The sequence below is a fragment of the Lepidochelys kempii genome, chromosome 16, assembly GCF_965140285.1.
Source record: "Lepidochelys kempii isolate rLepKem1 chromosome 16, rLepKem1.hap1, whole genome shotgun sequence".
NCBI lineage: Eukaryota > Metazoa > Chordata > Testudines > Cheloniidae > Lepidochelys > Lepidochelys kempii.
Window position 1 is genome coordinate 7,996,115 of NC_136395.1, and position 20,721 is coordinate 8,016,835.

The window sequence follows — 20,721 nt, forward strand, 5'->3', positions numbered from 1 at the left end:
TGACCCAGCTATTCTTCGGGTCCATTCCACTCCAGGTGTCTGCATGCCAGTGCACCGAAGCTGGAGAGCTGTTTCCCATAGCAGTATCCCTTGGGGCTGTGCATTTGTCCTCCTCACGCTCATGCTGCCAGCCAAGAGTATAAAGGGGCAGAGTGCCCTAATCTCCCTCCTCTCCACCCCCAGTTCCTTCATGCTGCCTGTGGTCAGTAGCTGGAGTGAGCGTGAGCATCTCATGTTTTCCTTTTGTGCCTTGCTTAGAAAACGCTTCTAAAGGCTTTTTTGTGTAAACAGTTTAAAAAAGTTTTGAGTCAGTTAGTGTAAACCTGTGATATGTTTTCATTCATCTTATTTTTCTTTTGTTTCTAATGAGCTTTGGCTCAGAACCAGGACATGCTGAAATCTGCTGCAGTTCAGAATGTTCTTCGGAATAGCAGGTAGTCCTCTACCAGGTGCAAGTGGAAGAGGTTCTCCCTTTGGTCCCAGTGGACAGATATCTTTCCTTCACAGGTTCCCATTCAGTTTACTCTGGATTATCTCCTTTACCTGAAAGATAGCGGCCTTTCAATCTATTCAGTAGGGGTTCACCTGGTTGCACTCTGTGTTCCATCTGCCCATAGCCGGCAGGTCTGTGTTCTCCAACCCTATGGTGACCAAGTTCTTAAAAGGTTTGGACAGGCTTTCCCCACCTATTAAAGAACCAGCTCCATCCTGCGGCGTAAACTTAGTCCTCTCATGATTGATGAGGCCCCCTTTTTGAGCCCATGGCTACCTGCCCATTGTCTGAGCTTTGTTAATAGCTATTACATTGGCTAGGAGGGTTGATAGCTGATCCTCCTTATACAGGTTTTTTCAAGGACACGGTGGCCTTGCAGCCACACCCCAAATTCCTCACTAACATGGTTTTAAGACTTTTATATGAATCGGACTATTTACTTGCCCACCTTTCTTCTGAAACCTCATTCTCACAAAGAGGAAGAAAAACTCCATACTTCAGATGTTCATAGAGCATGAGCTTTGTCCTGGGACAGAACTAAGAAGATCTCCTCAGTTCTCCAATTCCTTTGCAGAAAGGATGAAAGGGAAACGTGGTACCTCTCTGAGGATTTCTTATTGGGTTTCCTCCTGCATTCATCCCTGTTACAACATTGTTAATGTCTCTGAACCTCAGTGAGTCTTAGTACACTCTTCAAGGGCTCAAGCAGCATCAGCGGCTTTCTTGGGTCATGTCGTCATCAGTGACATTTGCACCTGTCCTGTAACTGTTGTTCTTTGAGTTAGAATCATAGAATCATAGACTTTAGACGATCATAATGGTCCCTTCTGACCTTAGTCTGACCTCCTGCACAACACAGGCCACAGAATCTCACCCACCCACTCCTGTAACAAACCCCTAACCTATGTCTGAGCTATTGAAGTCCTCAAATCGTGGTTTAAAGACTTCAAGGTGCAGAGAATCCTCCAGCAAGTGACCCGTGCCCCACGCTGTAGAGGAAGGCGAAAAACCCTCAGGACCTCTGCTAGTCTGCCCTGGAGGAAAATTCCTTCCCAACCCCAAATATGGCGATCAGCTAAACCCTGAGCATGTGGGCAAGACTCACCAGCCAGACACCCAGGAAAGAATTCTCTGTAGTAACTCAGATCCCACCCTATCTAACATCCCATCACAGGCCATTGGGCATATCTACCGCTAATAGGTAGATCAATTAATTAATAGGCAAAGATCAATTAATTGCCAAAATTAGGCTATCCCATCATACCATCTCCTCTATAAACTTATCGAGCTTAGTCTTGAAGCCAGATATGTCTTTTGCCCCCACTATGATTCTATGTGCTGCCCCAACAGGTCCTGCTTTGGGAAAAAGTTCTCTAGCTTCAGTGCCCTGGTGCACAGACCGCTAGAGTGGAATGGAAATATGTAAGCGCGTCTCAAAGAACAACAGTAACTGAGCAGGTATGTAACAGGTTTTTCTTTAATCCAGCTTCAGTATTCCCCAAACACATATCATGACTGGCCAGAGCAGAGGTGCCAAGGGGTGCCGTGCAGTGCAGGGTGGCTCTTGCTCAGGCTCTCAAACATCATAGCACGCCTCACAGCCTGAGCTGCAACACCAGGGGAGTGTGGGACAAACACACGGGATAGAATTGTGCCAAGCAGCCACCTCCAAACTCCAGACACTCCCCTGTGTCCTGCCCACTGCAGCTACGTTCCCCTCCCCGTCACACTGCTGCCTTGGGCCCAGACCTACAAGGGGAAGATGGGAGTCATGACTCCTAGATGGGCTGCTGCTGGCCCTCTGCATATAGCGCTTGTTACTCCAAGACCATCTCTGGCTGCCTGGGCCCTGCTGAGTGGTTAGGATGGAATCGGGAGTTACTGGGGTGTGTTTGCCCTCCAGGGCTTGGAGCAGGTTTGGCCTGGCAGGGAGGCAGTGCTACCAGGGGTGTGCAAGGCAGGACTGAAGGGGAAGGGAATGAACTCCATGGAGCGAGCCCTGTGTATGCTGGATTCGCTGGGCGAGTTTGCAGCTGCTCTCCTGCCCTTTAGGGCAGTGAGGCAGGTGCAGGAGGGCTGAAGGGCAGGTGTAATCTCTGCCCAGCCCAAGCAGCTCCATGCTCAGTGCAGAGCCAGCTCTGCCTCCACAGGGGGTATTGCATGGCCGAGGAAGGCTATTCTGTGCCCCTGCAGTGGCCCACCGTGACAACTGCAACAGGGTACAATTCAGGGCAGCCCTCGGGGCTCCTCTGGCCAGTACCAGCTTCCGCAGCCCTGGACATGGAAGGGGCAAACTGCCCTTCTCCGTCTCTGAGCCAGCACAGGTTGGAACCTGGCCCGCTGTGCTTGGGGGCTGCTCTCAGAGTTCTGCAGCAGAACTGGGTCCCAGCCTGCAAGGCAGCTACTGCCAGGGACCCACTTCCAGCCCTAAGAAGTACCTCTGCCTCCCCAGCTGTTGCTGTTCAAAACAAGTCTCCAATGTCAATATTGCCTCTTGGTGACCTCACCACCAGAACACGAGTTATATAAAGACACTTGACATTTCCCCTGCTACCGCCTTTCTGGCCTGCAATTTGTGCAGTGGCTGTGGGGGGAGCAGGCCGGACTGTTTACCAAGGGCTGCCTGAAAAGCTGATGCTCCCTGGCCTGCTTCCTGCTTGTTTGCTATGGATTGATTCCCGCCGCCCCCGCCAGCCTCGCTTCTCTCCCCAGATCAACACAGCTAATGGCTGGGGAGCTGCTGTGGCAGGCAGGACCTTCTGGGAGATACGGGCTGAACCAAAACATCCCTCCCCTGAGCGGTGGGGGGCCCAAGTACAAGTCCCTGGTTCAGTGACTGCACTTAGTATAAATCAGTGAAACAGTTTCAGCAGGAGCAATCTAGAGAGCACTGCCCCAGAACAGCCTGAGCCTGTGATTGGGCCCCTCCTGCAACCCCCAGGTTCAAGTCCCTTCGCCACAGGCAGCAGGGGGGGACACCGAACTTTGCCCCTAGCTCAGCGTGCCCTAGCAACTGGTTCAAGATGATAAAAGAGGCACTTCCTGCTCCAGCCATTTGGTGAAGCTTCATTCATAGAATCCTAGAATATCAGGGTTGGAAGGGACCTCAGGAGGTCATCTAGTCCAACCCCCTGCTCAAAGCAGGACCAATCCCCAACTAAATCATCCCAGCCAGGGCTTTGTCAAGCCTGACCTTAAAAACATCTAAGGAAGGAGATTCTACCACCTCCCTAGGTAACGCATTCCAGTGTTTCACCACCCTCCTAGTGAAAAAGTTTTTCCTAATATCCAACCTAAACCTCCCCCACTGCAACTTGAGACCATTACTCCTTGTTCTGTCATCTGCTACCATTGAGAACAGTCTAGATCCATCCTCTTTGGAACCCCCTTTCAGGTAGTTGAAAGCAGCTATCAAATCCCCCCTCATTCTTCTCTTCCGCAGACTAAACAATCCCAGTTCCCTCAGCCTCTCCTCATAAGTCATGTGTTCCAGACCCCTAATCATTTTTGTTGCCCTTCGCTGGACTCTCTCCAATTTATCCACATCCTTCTTGTAGTTCGGGGCCCAAAACTGGATACAGTACTCCAGATGAGGCCTCACCAATGTTGAATAGAGGGGAACGATCACGTCCCTCGATCTGCTGGCAATGCCCCTACTTATACATCCCAAAATGCCATTGGCCTTCTTGGCAACAAGGGCACACTGTTGACTCATATCCAGCTTCTCGTCCACTGTCACCCCTAGGTCCTTTTCCGCAGAACTGCTGCCTAGCCATTCGGTCCCTAGTCTGTAGCGGTGCATTGGGTTCTTCCGTCCTAAGTGCAGGACCCTGCACTTATCCTTGTTGAACCTCATCAGATTCCTTTTGCTTTAAAAAAAGCCTGGAAATTAAACAAAGCACTTAGTTTGGGGCTTAATTAAGTGTTTGGTTTGAGCTAAAAGAAAACTGACTTTGATCACTGACCATTTTCAGAGTTTCTGGTTTCAGTTTGACTCTAACCAATTTTAATTTTTTTTTTTTCCAATTTTTTGGAACTGCCAGTGAACCGAGAAACCAGTTATTTGCCCAGCTGTAGGGCAGCCTGAATCAAACCTGGATAAGGCCCTGGCGGGGTTTGCCCCCAGAGGTGTGGGAAGTTCTCCATGTTCACACCAAGGTGAAGGGAGACTCGTAGCCAGGAGGCAGGGCCCCAGCTGCTCCCTAATGTTTGTGTTACTCCATGGCTTGGCTTCAGTCTCTGTGCAGGCTGCAGCCCATGGGAATTAACTCCCAGCTCCAGCCCCTGACTCTACCCTACTTCCCCTGCCTGAAATTGCATTGCTTGAGCTCTGCACTTTGAGGCAGCAGCTAATGTGCCATCTGGCTCACCTGGGCTGTGCTACCTGGCTCCTTCGCCAGGCCTCAGCCAGGCTCTGGGGTTCAGCAGGAAAAAGTCTGATTTAACCAGCTGCAGCCAATCCTATGATGGGAAGGGGTTGTAATAACAGAGCCGAGCAGGCCTGCTTTAATTGTTAGCCTAACAGGTGAAAAGTGGGCAAAGGTTCATGACTTGTCACAATGATCTGTTATAGCCCATCTTTTCTTACACAGTTTTCTAAGGGGACAGAAGGGTCTATTGATCCCCCTCAAGGACTGCCTTCAGATTATGACTGGTAAACAAGAGGAGCAGAGGATCAAAAATCAATGAACCAAAACTGGAGTGTCAGAAATGAGGTGGACAAAATAATGAGAGGATGGATTATTTCACTCATTGCCTTTTTGGGGCCCTTAAAGAGATTTTTTTTTTTTGTGGGCTGGGGAGGGAGGGAAGACTTTTACTGTGTGGGGCGGAAGGATTGTGACCCCTTGATACCAGCCCTTGATTCCCCTTGACCATCATCACTGCACCAGCGAGGACCCCACCTGATACATGTGAGATCCTGCTCTTTTTTCCTCCCTCATGTGCTCCTTTCTGCCCCCCACAAAAAAAAAAAAAATCTTCCTCTTGTCCTTTCTCTCTCCCATCTTTTCACCTGATCCTGAAATCCACTGTCCTGCATGGCACCAGCATGGAGAGGTGAAACGGCCCATCTGGCTCTGCTCAGCCTGAGAAGGACCAGTGAAGGACAGGGACCTGTCCACACCAACCAGATGATGTCCCTGACTGGGAAAGTGAGCCTGGGTCCAGAGCAACAGCTGACCTGCTGGCCATAAGTATCTGTCCGTGACTAACCAGGCTCACTGTAGCCTGAGTACAGCAACAAAAGTGGTATTTCCCCCATCTTTACTATCTTACTCTTCTCTCCATTTTGGGTCTGTCTGTTTTGTCTGAAGCAGGGAAGTGATTATCATTCCCGCTTCAGAACGGAACAGCAGAATTTACTCTTTCTTCCCCACCAGGAAGGCCAGTTTAACTGAATAAGAGACTTTAACCAATATTCACTGTCTCCAAAAAGGGCTTTGATAGGTTTTGATTTTGTTTTGTATAAACAATCCGTTTCAGTGCTCTTCCCCTCACTTTGATTCTTTTCCTTTTGTGTATTTTTATCACGAACCTTATAAACGTTGGCACAAATTTTACAGTGTTTGCCATGGTACATATGCAGGTTGCGGTCTCTGTATACCAGCCCCTGACCCTGACGTAACACTGTTTAATGTTGGACAGTGCCTGGCTTATGTCAACACCTCTAATTCTTCGGGCCCATATGTGACACTACGCCCCATATTCTTCAGAGTTGTACGATTATGATGTAATTATGATGGATCTTGTACAAGATATGTCTTGTCTGGTGGCATTGGAAAAGTTACAGTTGTTTGAATATGATTATCCTATTTGCGTGCATGTATCATTTTTGTATCTGGAGTTATAAATATTGACTATGTATCTGCATTTCAAATGTGGTGGCACCAGGGTGACACCCACTAGGCAAGATGCTTCCAGTCTAGACAGCTGGTTGGGAAAGGCCTGTTCAGGGTAATGGGCCATTAAGAAAAACAATAGGCCTTAGGAGAAGCTTATCCCCCACCTGGTGAGCCTTCCTGAGAGCACTTCAGGTGAGCCTTCCTGAGAGCCAATGGATAACGGTTGCTATGACTTAGGGCTAGTCTACACCGGCAATGTGGCTTGTGCAGTCGCGGCAGAGCACTGGGAGAGAGAGCTCTCCCAGCGCTCAAAAAAACAAAACCTCCACGAGGGGCGTAGCTCCCAGGGCTGGGAGTGCGGCTCTCAGGACTGGTGCACTGTCTAAGCTGGTGCTTTACAGCGCTGAAATTTGCACTCGGGGGCGTGTTTTTTCACACCCCTGAGCGAGACGGTTGCAGTGCTGTAAAATGCCAGTGTAGATAAGCCTTAGCAAGCTATGCAGGGGCATGTGACCAGACCACAGGGTGACACTGAACTGCATTTTGGGTACCTGATTTTTCCACAAACTGATTTGAAACTGTTTTTGGAACAAAGGGTTCCCACCATATCTTAAAGCTTTATAAGGTGGGGTGTGACATCATTTCTTGGCTTCACTCTCTGCACGAGGACTCCTGGAAACACCTGAGGAACAAAGACAGAACTGGGAGAAGTGCTGGTCCCAGGCTAAAGGGATTTCTAGCCTGTGTATGGAAACCTGGTGGACTGCTTGTATTATCAATCAGGTTGGGAAATTGCTAATTCAAATCCCATCTATCTAGTATGTTAGGCTTAGTTTGTGGTTTTGTTTATTTGCTGGGTACTCTGTTTTGATCTGTTTGCTAACACTTATAATCACTTAATCTATTATTTGCAGTTATAAAGCAAAAACAAGTTTATTCTGAACCAGTGTGCCTTTGCGTGTCTGGGGAAAGTCTCAGCTTGGTTAACATGGGCTTGTTGCATATTCCTTTCCACACGGAGGGAGGGGCAAACTATTTGTGAACTTACATTCTACAGATCCCTGGGCCGTGCAAGACGGTATCATTTTGGGTTTACTCCAGCGGGGGGAGGGGAGGGGAGGGAGCCTGGGGAGCTGGGAAATTGGCTGGTCTCTGCTGTTTGGACTTGGGTTGCTTAGGTACAGCGCTCAGGTACCTCCGTTTCGGTGAGTGGCGACACCTGCTGTTGTATTGAGTGATAACGGGGCTGGGTGAGGCTTGATGGTGTCACCAGCCAAGCAGTGTGAAAAAGGGCCAGCCCAGCTGGGAGGTTAGAGGGGCACAGCAATTCCCACAGCTCCCAGACTGCACCCCAGGGTGACAACCCGTCCCACCATATATTCCACCTACATTAATACAACAGAGGGCAGTAGCCAAAGCCTCCTCTGCGTGTGCCCTCTGTGCCACGAGAGAGGGCTTGCTGGGAGAGCTGCTTCCAAGCCCATCACTTCCGAGCAGGTGGCTTGGAGAGGCAGAGCAGGGAAAACAAATGATGTAAACAAATTGGTGTAAACAAATGATGACTCGGGTTTGGCCCCTTTCCCTGTTTGGGGGTTGTCTGATGCCTGCAGGGGAAGGTGCTGGTTTGGATCTCGGCTCCCTGGGGCCTGTTCGGTCTGTGATACCAGCAGAGGTGGCCGAGTGCTGGAGCTGACAGCCCACTCCTGGCAAAGCAGCAGGTGCTGGGGACAGAGGGCTATGTGTGCATGGGGATGTCCTTAGTTCTGCTGCTGGCTGGCTGCCCTCCTTGGTCTTCCAGAACATGGAGTTAATGATTTTCAGGCCTCAGCTGTGTGCCAAGGCTTTTCCTGGGCATTGAGGAGGGAGGGATGATGGGGATAGGGCTTGTTGGGGGTTGGGATGGTAGGTAGGAGGGCTGGGCTGAGAGCTCTGGAGAGGCAGAGAAGGGAAACAGCTACATTTCATGGCACTTCAGGCAGCAGCAGGACATTGTCCCTCTTCCCCCTGGAGCCTTAGAAGCAATGGCAATAAGGAGGTAAGGGAAATTCCTTTCCATCTTCACGTGGCCTACTGCAGGGAGGGAGGAGTCCTAGCTTCTGTGGCCGAGTGCACTGAGGCTGCTTGCAACCCTCCAATCCCCTCCAATCCCCTGGGTGCCACCTTCCTGTCCCCTCTATTGCAGAGACTCCCAGCAACTCTTCCTCAATCGCCCCATTGCCAGGGGTTCTGTGTGCTCCCTATTCCTCCATCCTCCTATATCAGGGTCCCCCACGTCCTCAGCTCTGTGGGCACCTCCTTTCCCACCTTCCACCCATGCCAGGAGCACTGGTGGCCACCTTGCCCCCATCTCCTAAAGCAGGGTCCCCCAACCTCTCCCTGCACTGGGGGATCTATGTGCCCCTATTCCTGCCTTCTCCCATGTCTGGGGTTCTGTGGGCTCCCCCAATCTCCTCTCTTTCTGCCATGCCATTTCCCTATTCCCCTCATTCCAGGTTCCTCCATTCTCCCCTCTGCACCTCCATTCCCCTCTTCTGTCCCATGCTACCCATTCCCCTTCCTCCATCCCAGGGTCTCCACCCTGCCAGGGATTCTGTGTGCACTCCACTCCCCCTTCTCCCAATGCTAGAGGCTGTGTGCCCCCCTTTTAGCAGTGTCCCCCAATTTCCCCGCTGCTAGGTATTCTGTGTGGCCTACATCCTCCCCATACCAGGGTCCCCCATCTTGCCCTCCACTCCAGGAACTGTGTGCATGCCCCCTGCCTCCCACCATTACTGTTCATTTGGGAGAAATGGCGTGGAGGGAGTCAGAATGGCCCACTAGAGGGAGGATGGGCAGAGATGAGCTAAGGGTGCTGTTATGCTGGCAGATGTCAAGGGTACCATCAGTCAGTTCTTTGATCCACAGACAGTTGCAGAGGTGCTTGAAGCTGTGGCTCTTTGCTAACATGATACCAGGGGCTCCATGGTTCCCCATATTTTGCTGGAATTAGCCAGCACTTGGGCAGAGCATCCTGCTGTTGACCACTAGGGCAGAGCATCCTGCTGTTGACCACTATTGCCTTTGCCTAGCAGGTAGCCCCCAGCAGCCTGCGGAGCTGGAGAGCGCCATGCAGACAAGATGCGGGGAGCTGGCCAGGTGTGGCCCTAGGTCCCCCCTTTCATGCTGATGGCAGGGAGTCAGCACAGAGATCCCGAGGAGCAGAATGGGAAAACCCAGGGGAGCAATATCCTTCCTGCTGCCCCTGCCAGGTGGGACTGGCAGCGATGCCTCAGCGCAGGAGGCTGCTACAGGGAGAGAAGCTGCTAGGGGCTGCCATGGAGAAGGGAAGCAGAACTGTGAGCCAAAGCCTGGTGTCTGCCAGCTGATGGGAGAGCAGGGTGGGGCTGCCAGGGGCAGGGGAGGGCCACTGTGAGCGCCAGGGAAGCGGCATCCAGGGGAAAGGGGAAAGGCAATCACCAGTGCCAGGTTAGTGACACAAAGATGGAGGCGAAATGGACACTCTCAACAGCTTCATTGGTTTTGTTTTGTTTTTTAAAAAGGAGGGGGAGGGCAACGTAGCCTGTGTCCAGCACTGAGTCAAGACAGGCTGCTTTATTCTTCACACAGCACTCCCTAGTGATGACACGTTACAATGCAGCTTCACATCTTCCCTTCCCTTCCCTCCCCCCACAGCCCATTTTGACAGTTTTAAAAATGATACAACTATTTTTTTAAAAGTAACTTAAAATTTCCACATGTCCACCTGTTCCTTCTCCCTGAATCATACTGTTTAACTACACAGCTAGAATGGGTGACTAGGTTGTCTTTTATTTGCATCAACTCTCCTGGCAGGTTTAGAATAGGTGAATTGTCTTCCCCTGGTTCTGCACCTGCAATTTGTAGAGTTTGCTCAGTTGACTGAACAATTTCTGGAACAAAGGGAAGACGTGAAAGATTTGGGCTGAACGCTCTGTCGGTCTCACTAGCATAGCTGAGCAGGGCATTGATGGTTCAATGGTAGAAGTCTCACGCAGGTGTCCTGGGTTTGATTCCTGACCAATGCAGCTGCTCTTTTCTAGGGCCCCCAGCAGTTCTGCTGTGGGTGTGGTTGGCTCCTAGCCTCTTAGAGATGGTCTAAATAATACTTAGTCCTGCCATGAGTACAGGGGATTGGACTAGATGATCTCTTGAGGTCCCTTCTAGTTCTATGATCGGGCCATGCATTCTTTTTCTTTACAACAGCTGGGGTTCTCCATCTTTTTTCCTCCATCCAGTTTAATGCAAATGTGCTCAACTAGATTCAGATCTGGCAATTCTTTGAGAGGAGTTGGTAATGAACGTGTTTATAAGCTTCTTTTGACTGGATTTGGCTACTCTTCTCTGGTCTGGGCACTTTGGGGCTAGATTCTTTTCTATTCTTGGAACAGTTGTCCTGAGTTGCCCTCCTATCAGGAGCTGAGCTGGGCTATAGCTGGTAGCTACTAACGGTGTTGATAATTCCGAAGAGCAAGGAATGGATCTTCCTGCTTCAATATTTTCTTAGCTGTCTGTACAGCCTGCTCAGACCCTCCCTTTCCTTGTGGGTAGTGGAGGCTGCTAGTGATGCACTCAGTATCCTATGTTTCAAATGACTGAAATTCAGTTGTGGTGAGCAGTAGAGTGTTGTCCATCACTAGTGATTCTGGAATACTTAAAGAACATTCACCGGTTTCATTTCTCAGTAACACTGCAACATGTTGTGTCTTTCAAATATATTATTTCAATATATCTAGAAACATAATGCACTACAGCTAGGCAATGAGGTCCTCTGAATTCACATAGATCCGCTGCTAGCCTCTTCCAGGATCTGTCTGGTAGAGGTGTTGTTATCAGAGGCTCTGTGCATTGTGTTGGTCAGTTAGTTCTGTAGTGTTTACATGAAGGTTCTGCATTCTTCATGCCCCTTTGCTGATTCCAGGCCACCACCCTGACTAGCTGGCCTTTATGTGCTTGTAACGGGCTGCACTCACCCCGCACTGGATGGGGAAGGGTTAACTCCTCACTGTGGGCTGAGGAAGCCACGCCCCCATGTCCCTACTGGGCATGCTCCAGGTGCAACAATAGTCTGGAGTGACTGCCAAGGAGGAAGGATGCTCCTTGCCAGGTCCAGTCCAGGAACAGCGGGAATCCCTGATTGCGGAAGCCGGAGATGCCGAGACACAGACAGACGCCCAAGTACATGCGTATGCCCGAGAGGGACCAGAGTCACTGGGAACGGAACATGCAGAGAAGCCTGGAGACCCCGATGATGGCTCAATAGCAACTCCAAGGGTATGTCTACACTGTGAAATTACGTCGAATTTATAGACGTTGATTTTTTAGGAAGCGATTTTATACAGTCGATTGTGTGTGTCCCCACTAAGCGCATTAAGTTGGCAGAGTGTGTCCACAGTACCATGGCTAGCGTTGACTTTCAGAGCATTGCACTGTGGGTAGCTATCCCACAGTTCCTGCAGTCTCCGCCACCCATTGGAATTCTGGGTTAAGCTCCCAATGCCTGATGGGGCAAAAACATTGTCACAGGTGGTTTTGGGTACATGTCATCAGTCGCCCCCTCCCTCTGCGAAAGCAATGGCAGACAGTCGTTTCACGCCTTTTTTCCGTGCGGGTGCCATACTGTTTTCAGCAGACGGTGCAGTAGGCCTGCTAACCATCATCCACCACTTCCGCTGAAACTCTGCTCTTCTGCAGATGCCATACCATGGCAAGCATGGAGCCCGCTCAGATCACTGCGGCAGTTATGAACATTGTAAACACCTCGCACATTATCCTGCAGTATGTTCAGAACCAGACACTGAAAAGGCAGGTGAGGAGGCGATGGCAGCGCGGTGACGAGAGTGATGAGGACATGGACACAGACTTCTCTCAAAATATGGGCCCTGGCAATTTGGACATCCTGGTGGCAATGGGGAAGGCCCATGCCATGGAACGCTGATTCTGGACCCAGGAAACAAGCACAGACTGGTGGGACCGCATAGTGTTGTAGGTCTGGGATGATTCCCAGTGGCTGCAAAACTTTTGCATGTGTAAGGGCACTTTCATGGAACTTTGACTTGCTTTCCCCTGCCCTGAAGCGCAAGAATACCAAGATGAGAGCAGTCCTCACAGTTCACAAGTGAGTGACGATAGCCCTGTGGAAGCTTGCAACGCCAGACAGCTACTGATCAGTCGGGAATCAATTTGGAGTGGGCAAATCTACTGTGGGGGCTGCTGTGATCCAAGTAGCCAATGCAGTCACTGAGCTGCTGCTATCAAGGGTAGTGACTCTGGGAAATGTGCAGGTCATAGTGGATGGCTTTGCTGCAATGGGATTCCGTAACTGTGGTGGGGCGATAGGGATATGTGTTTTGTCTATCTTGGGATCAGACCACCTTGGCAGCCAGTATATAAACTGAAAGGGGTACTTTTCAATGGTGCTGCAAGCGTTGGTGGATTAAAAGGGACGTTTCACCAACATCAACATGGGATGGCCGGAAAAGGTGCTTGATGCTTGCATCTTCAGGAACTCTGGTCTGTTTGAACAGCTGCAGGAAAGGACTTACTTTCCAGACCAGAAAATAACTGTTGGGGATGTTGAAAAGCCTATAGTTATCCTTGGGGACCCAGCCCACCCCTTAATGCCATGGCTCATGAAGCCATACACAGGCACCCTGGACAGTAGTCAGGAGCTGTTCAACTATAGGCTGAGCAGGTGCAGAATGGTGGTAGAATGTGCATTTGGACATTTAAAAGCACGCTGGCGCAGTTTACTGACTTGGTTAAACCTCAGCGAAACCAATATTCCCATTGTTATTGCTGCTTGCTGTGTGCTCCACAATATCTGAGAGTAAGGGGGAGACGTTTATGGCGGGGTGGGAGGTTGAGGCAAATCGCCTGGCCACTGATTATGCACAGCCCGACACCAGGGCAATTAGAAGAGCACAGCATGGCACGCTGCGCATCAGAGAAGCTTTGAAAACCAGTTTCATGACTGGCTAGACTATGGTGTGACAGTTCTGTTTGTTTCTCCTTGATGAAAACCTGCCCCCTTGGTTCACTCTACTTCCCTGTAAGCCAACCGACCTCCCCGCTTCGATCACCACTTGCAGAGGCAATAAAGTCATTGTTGTTTCAAAATCATGCATTCTTTATTAATTCATCACACAAATAGGGGGATAACTGCCAAAGTAGCCCGAGAAGGGTGGCGGAGGACGGAAGCACAGGTGGGGTGGTGGATGAGGGGAGGAGGGAAGGACAAGGCCACACTGCGCTTCAAAACTTATTGAATGCCAGCCTTCTGGTGCTTGGGCAGCCCTCTGGGGTGGAGTGGTTGGGTGCCCGGAGTGCCCCCCCCCGCGTTCTTGGGGGTCTGGGTGAGGAGGCTATGGAACTTGGGGAGGAGGGCAGTTGGTTACACAGGGGCTGCAGCAGCAGTCTGTGCTCCTGCTGCCTTTCCTGCAGCTCAACCATACGCCGGAGCATATCCGTTTGATCCTCCAGTAGCCTCAGCATTACATCCTGCCTCCTCTCATCACACTGCCGCCACCTATCATCTTGATCCTGCCACCTCTCCTCTTGCTCCCTCCTCCTGTCCTCGCGTTCATTTTGTGCTTTCCTGGACTCTGACATTGTTTGCCTCCACGTATTCTGCTGAGCTCTTTCAGTGCAGGAGGACTGCATGAGCTCAGAGAACATTTCATTGCAAGTGTGGTTTTATTCGCCTTCTTATCTGCACTAGCCACTGGGATGGAGATGATAGGGGGAGCGTTGAAACATTTGCAGCTGCGGGAGGAAAAAAAGAGAGAGTAGTATTTGAAAAGATACATTTTTAGAGAACAAGGGGTAGACTCTTTCATGGTGAACCAAGCTGTTAACATTATATAACACGTGCTTTTGGTACAGGGTCACTCCCCCTCCCCCATTCTCTGGGATCATCGCTTCACCCCTCCCCTCACCGCGTGGCTAACAGCGGGGATGATTTCTTTTCAGCCACAGGCAAACAGCCCAGCAGGAACGGCCACCTCTGAATGTCCCCTTAATAAAATTCCCCTATTTCAACCAGGTGACCACAAATGATATCACTCTCCTGAGGATAACACAGAGAGATAAAGAACGGATGTTGCTTGAATGCCAGCAAACACGGACCATATGCTGCCATGCTTTGTTATACAATGACTCCAGACTACGTGCTACTGGCCTGGCATGGTAAAGCATCCTACCATGGAGGACGCAATAAGGCTGAACTCCCCAGAAACCTTTTGCAAAGGCTTTGGGAGTACCTCCAGGAGAGCTTCATTGAGATGTCCCTGGAGTATTTCTGCTCCATCCCCAGACACGTTAACAGACTTTTCCAGTAGCTGTACTGGCTGCGAATGCATCCCAAGTCTTCAGGGCAAATTAATCATTAAACACGTTTGCTTTTAAACCATGTATTATATTTACAAACGTACACTCACCAGAGGTGCCTTCTCTGCCTTCAAGGTCTGGGAGCATGCCTTGGGAGGATTGGGAGGGTATTGGCTCCAGGGTGATAAACAGTTTCTGGCTGTCGGGGAGAACGGTTTCATTCTCGTCCTCCTCCTCATCTTCCTTGTTCCCAAAATCCTCATCCCTGTTGCATGAGATTCCCCCCTTGCAGGTGTCCACGTACAGGGGTGGGGTAGTGGCAGGGGCACCCCCTAGAATTGCATGCAGCTCATCATAGAAGCGGCATGTCTGGGGCTCTGACCCGGAGTGGCCATTTGCCTCATTGGTTTTTTGGTAGGCTTGCCTGAGCATCTTAATTTTCATGTGGCACTGCTGTGGGCCCCTGTTATAGCCTCTGTCCATCATGCCCTTGGAGATTTTTTTTCAAATATTTTGGCATTTCGTCTTTTGGAATGGAATTCTGATAGCACGGATTCGTTTCCCCATACAGCGATCAGATCCAGTACCTCCCATTCGGTCCATGCTGGAGCTCTTTTGCAATTCTGGGACTGCATGGTCACCTGTGCTGAAGAGCTCTGTATTGGTCACCTCTGTTGATGACCTCACCACGCTGGCCAAACGGGAAATGAAATTCAAAAGTTCCTGGTGCTTCTCCTGTGTACCTGGCTAGTTCATCTGAGTTGAAAGTGCTGTCCAGAGTGGTCACAATGGAGCACTCTGGGATAGCTCCCGTAGGCCAATACTGCCGAATTGCATCCACACAACCCCAAATTTGACCCGGTAATGATTTCAGCACTAATCCCCTCGTTGGGGAGGAGTACAGAAATTGATTTTAAGAGCCCTTTAAGTCGACAAAAATGGCTTAGTCGTGTGGACTGGTACAGGGTTAAATTGATCTAACGCTGCTAAATTCGACCTAAACTTGTAGTATAGACTAGGGCCAAGAGACATGGTCGGAAGCGGCCCGGGGGGACTAGTTATAGTCCTGCAAGAAGCTAGAATGTTTCAGTTTGAGCCGCACTGACTCAGTAGTGGCACACATTGCCATTGATAAGGCCTGGGCCAGGACCTGGTGGAGCAGGGAGGGCCTGGGTCCCCCTACCCCTGCCATCACTCACTCCTAGGTGGCGGCCCAGTTCCCCTATTGGCCACTGGGCTGCTCATCCCCGAGAGTGGGGGCAGCCATATTGGTTCTGAGCGCTAGGCCTTATAGCTCTGGGAGGAGAGACAACTCCATTGGCTCTGACCATTAGTCATTACAGTCTTGAGGCCAAGGACAGTCCAGTGGGCTTATTCACGGGGTGCATTCACCCCACACTGGACAGGCTACCCCCACCCTGTCACAGTGCTTCATGGATGAGGTCTAGAATTTCTCCTCTCAAAGAGCTTGGGATGACAATGTGATCCCCTTTAATCGCTAATCTACTGGACTTGCGTAATTGCCCGTGTCTAGCAAAAGTCTCTTGCCATGGCCACAGTGTTCTTTAGGTACTTGGGCCATCCTGCCCAAATGTAACTAAAAACTTCTTGAAGTTGCTTATCTGCCCAGGTTGTTTTTTGTAGTGGGTATAGTCGCCTACCTGACGCTGGCGTGTAAGTTTTCACCTCATCCATGTAAGCCTTTACATCTTCCTCTAGCCCATCAGCATTTGAGTGTGATGCTGGGCTCTACAACAGTGTGTCAACACCTAGGAATGTATTCAGTGATTGGGTTAAGTTGCATTAGCCCAATCAAAAGATGCTGGCATCTTAGCAATGTCTGATCCAGGTATTTCCCGTTGATAAGGGTTACAAGAGGTTTATGGGTTGGCCATCAGTTTAAAGGAACCCAGCTCACACAGATATCTGTAGAAGTTCTCCCATGCCCATAGACTTGCCAGGCATTCCTTGCATTCATGCCTAAGGATGTGCTGATCATGAGCTGCCAGCCATGAAATGCTGAGGATTGTGAGGAAGCGTGGTGAGTGAATCATGCAAAATGAAAGACATCCTGACGGTCCAGAATGGCAACTTCCAGAGGTATTGTTTATCGTGTCACTGGTCAGGATGAAAGGAGTGAGCCATCCATAGTTTCCACTAGGTCAGGGACTGTCTTCAGTTGTACTGGAATACCCAAGACTTGGGCAGCATCAGCATCTGTCAAGTTGTCTACTGCCCCGGAATCCACCAGTGCCCACTGTGGGGAATTCAGTATGGCTCCCCTCGGGTATGGAGGCAGACCCAAACTCTGAGGTGCAGGAAGTGCTCACCATGCCTGGAGCATGTCTTGGTGAGGAGTGGGGGCATTACCTCGGGGCTTTCCCAGGCCGACCCCCTCAACCAGGCCTGGGTGTGATCATTTCCTGAACTGGGCTGTGCTAAAGATTGTGATGGGCAGTTGGTGCGAGTGTGGCTGGATCCTCCACAGTAGAAACACAGGCTGTGGTGGCAGTGTTGCTTTTTCCTCAGAGGCGACACGGCTGTGAATGGTATCAGGCTGCAGGAGTGTGGGTCCCAGGTCCGAGACAGGTACCAAGGGGCACTGGTCAGGGGTGGCCTAGACCCCTTCCTTTCCTCACGTTGCTCTTGGAGCCTATTGTTGATGTGTATGACAAGATTGACAAAGGTGTCTATGTCGGTCAGGGCCTCCAAATGAGCTCGCTCATCCTTAATCTCCAAGCATAGTCCCCCCAGAACTGGTAGAGCTGGGCCGCTTTGTTCCACTCTGTGGAAGAGACTCGTCACTGAACACACGCCGCACAGGAGGAGGCTGGTCCCTGCCCTTGACAGAGCGGGCTCTGTGGGGATCGTTGAGCACAAAACGCCTGGAGGAAGGCATTCTGTTCAGTTAGCATCAGGCTGCCTAATTCAAGCAGGAGAGAGGTCCAGTCCAATGCATCTCTCCTCTTTAATGAGTCCTATTTTGGTGTGGTAGGACTAGGGAGATGGAGCAGAAACTGCAGGCAGCATTGGTTAAGAAACCCCCTGAATTTTTGGTGATCCCCATTAAAACATTCTGGGAGGGGGACTGGTGGCCCCAGGTCTGCATGCGTAGCCGTAGTGTATGTCTGGAGTGCAGTGTTCTTGTTCCGTAGCTGGGTCACCTGCTCTCATGGCAGTGGGTTATGTACGGCGTGCTGTTCCAGTTGGGCCCACAGAGCCACGTTTTCCTCACGGAGCTGGGCGGATTGCCTGTGCAGTGCTTGGTTCTCTGTTGCAAGCTGCAACACTGGGGCTCGCAGCGTGAGGCGCTCCTCCTGGGGCTGGTCAGCCCCTTCCGGCATCTCCAGTATCATCTGGGGCATGCTGAGTAGGAAGTCGCCCATTGCCTCCATGTTCCCACAGGGTAGATCTTCACCCTGGGCTAAGGTGGTCCAGGCAAACTGTCAGAATCCTGACAAGAGCAGTGTCAAGCCTGAGGCTGAGCAAAGTGGAGCAGAGTTTGTCATCAAGTTCCAGGCAGGGATTGATCTTGAGGATCAGAGATCGAGTTGGGTTTCAAGTGCCAGGTCAGGAGGCGCGGTCCAAATCAAGCTGAGGTTGAAGAGCAGGAATGGCCAGGCACCTACAGAAAATCCATCCTGTTACCTAGACACTTTTTGGCAGGGGTTGGCCATGTTGCGCGATGGACACTTGACAAAATTACTGTGCTTAGTGACAAACATTGCGGGTGGTGGGTTATGTCATTTGGTCATTTAACATTTCTTGAAAAATTACCCCAGACCTCTAAATTTTTACCACAAACACTTGTGTCTGTGTACGGACACGTTGCTGACCCCTGCTTCCTGGAACACCACTTGGGTTTATGTAGGGCAAGGAGCCATGAGGCTACTGCCTCTCAGATCACTTGCAGCGGGACTCCTTGGGGTCTGCAGTGGTGCTGTAGGTTGTATGTAGCGAGCATAAGCTGGCAGCCGCTGCTGGTTGGCAGCCTGGAGGTGTCTTCTGCCTGGCAGCTCTGCAGGTCTGGGTTTGAAATCTACTGAGCTTTATAGTTAATAGGTCAAACCCTTAGAAGGAAGGGATTGTATTTTTTCACTGTGTTAACTGGTGCTCTGCAAGTCCATACAAAATGCAACGTCTTTCCTTAGCCAGCAGGAGAGGGAGTGGAGGCATTCAGGATTTACAGACCCGGCAGAGTCTGCAGGGCAAGACTTTGCTGTTTGACCGCAGAAGAGTCTCTTGTTCAGTATATATGTAATCAGGGTTTGAATGAGCTCTCCCCTGACATCTAGTGATGAACTAAGGGAAAAGACCTCGGGAGTAGACTGTTTGCATAGCCACAGCCACTCTGCCTAGGTGACCAGCAGACAGACCTGCTTTCCTGTAAGTGAGCAATTTTGGCTGTTTTGGGTTAAAATTTACTTTAGTATTGAACGCAGGGGTAATAAATGTTCTTCTTGTATGAATAAAAGGCAGCAGAAGTATCCTTAGCATGCCCTTATTGAGAGGTCACCATAACTTTAACCTCATTGATCACGAATTCTGAAATCACTGATTTACGGGTTGAGCCTTTGACATGGTACAGGGACAGGGTTTCAGTAAAAAGATGAGGCAGTTACAGCAATGGCCAGCAGCAGCAGCAGTGACAGTGACAAGCAGTGGCAGAGGCTGCAGTGACAGCGGGGAGCAGAGGCAAAGGAGTCACTCGGCCACCCCCACCCCCTTCAGGGACTGGAGAAGGACCCAGCCTTGGACTCTGGGACATTGCTGGCCTCAGAAACCAAACTGTGAGTGTGGTACAGCAGAAAGAAAGGGGAATGGTATGTTAGAGACTTTCGTCCCTTGGACTTTCACACCTCAAGGTGGGAAACTGAGGCCAAGGGCATTGCACAAGATACGCTGGGGCAGCTGTGTTACTTATTGTTTGTGTAATTTCAACTCATTGTTGCAGTGTTTCCCCAAATTCATGCTGTGGTTTCGTCTCATGATAAAAGTTTTCTTTCGTTGTACATGGACTCAGTGTTTGTAATGGGGGAAGTACTGCCCCCTAGAGATGGGGTTGGGGGAGTGTAGGTGCAGGGGCTCAAGCCAGGTTTGTTTTGTAACGTTAAGAGGAGCCCCTGGATATTGAACCAGGCCCTTTTTACTGCCGATTCCACCTGGCAGATGGGTTCCATATGTAATTGCCATGCTTATGGGGCAAGTTGACCTTTTGGTCCTTTCTGCTCTCTGAATGCACCCACTTCAGATGTTCGGCTTCTTGCCGTTCCCTATCTCAGTGGGGAATCACATGACACTTCAGCTCTCAGACTGGACCCTGGTATGCTACCCCGTATATACCAACTGCTTCTCACTCTGCAGGCCTGGCTGAGTCGAGGGCAGCTGTGCTTCCTCCCTTCAGGATCCAGGGACAGTGACCAACAACCTCCTTCCAACAAAGGGTTTTTATTTAGCAGTTGGAACAAAGCATCAGAGAAAAATGGGTTTTAAAACAACAAACTCCTATCATGCACATTTTGTCTCTGCTTCACTGCAAGCTAAGTCAGACTAGCTTCCCTTTGATGTCACAGGGACAGACTAGCACCAGTTTCTATTCTCCTAGCCAGCCCCTGAGCTGCCTGTGGGCTTGTTTGACTCTGTCTGCCTCTCGGTCTGACACACCCTCTTCAAACTGATTTCGGGGCTCCCCAAGATGAAAGGATTACAGCCATGGGCAGCGGGTATCCTAGGCCAGGGCAGGCTAAGCCTCCCCTGACCTGGGGTGTGGCCCCGCCCATGTTGAGCCCCAAGGCCCTGCCCTTCCTCCTCCTCTACTTGAAGGCCTGGCAGTGGCATGGGGCTGCGCTGGGTGGGGTGAGTGGCGGGTTGGGGCAGGTGGGCTGGGGCTCCTTCTGCTGCAGGGGCTCCTCAGGTGGGCACTCAGGGCTCTGGCAGGTGAGGGGGGTTCACCCACCGCCCACAGCTAGAGCCAGCATTATCCCTAACAACCCTTATGTGTTAGCTGCTAGGTGACTATTGGAAAGGGCCTCCTCCCTCTTT

The 20,721-nt window shown here is 50.7% G+C and overlaps 1 protein-coding gene across 7 annotated transcripts in view; it reads left to right on the forward strand.

Moving 5' to 3' along the window:
- TOR4A (torsin family 4 member A) overlaps positions 1–20,721 on the forward strand; it is a 91,158-nt gene that overhangs the window by 32,347 nt on the left and 38,090 nt on the right. For 3 of the 7 annotated variants that reach the window (XM_078849143.1, XM_078849147.1, XM_078849148.1), the window contains one exon: positions 5,086–5,743. The exons of 1 other annotated variant lie outside the window; for it this stretch is intronic. The gene's annotated coding sequence lies outside the window, so the exon portion shown is untranslated. Of the gene's footprint in view, positions 1–1,843; positions 1,952–5,085; positions 5,744–20,721 lie in introns of all 7 variants that reach the window. 3 more of the 7 variants (XM_078849144.1, XM_078849149.1, XM_078849145.1) reach the window with 3 other exon arrangements.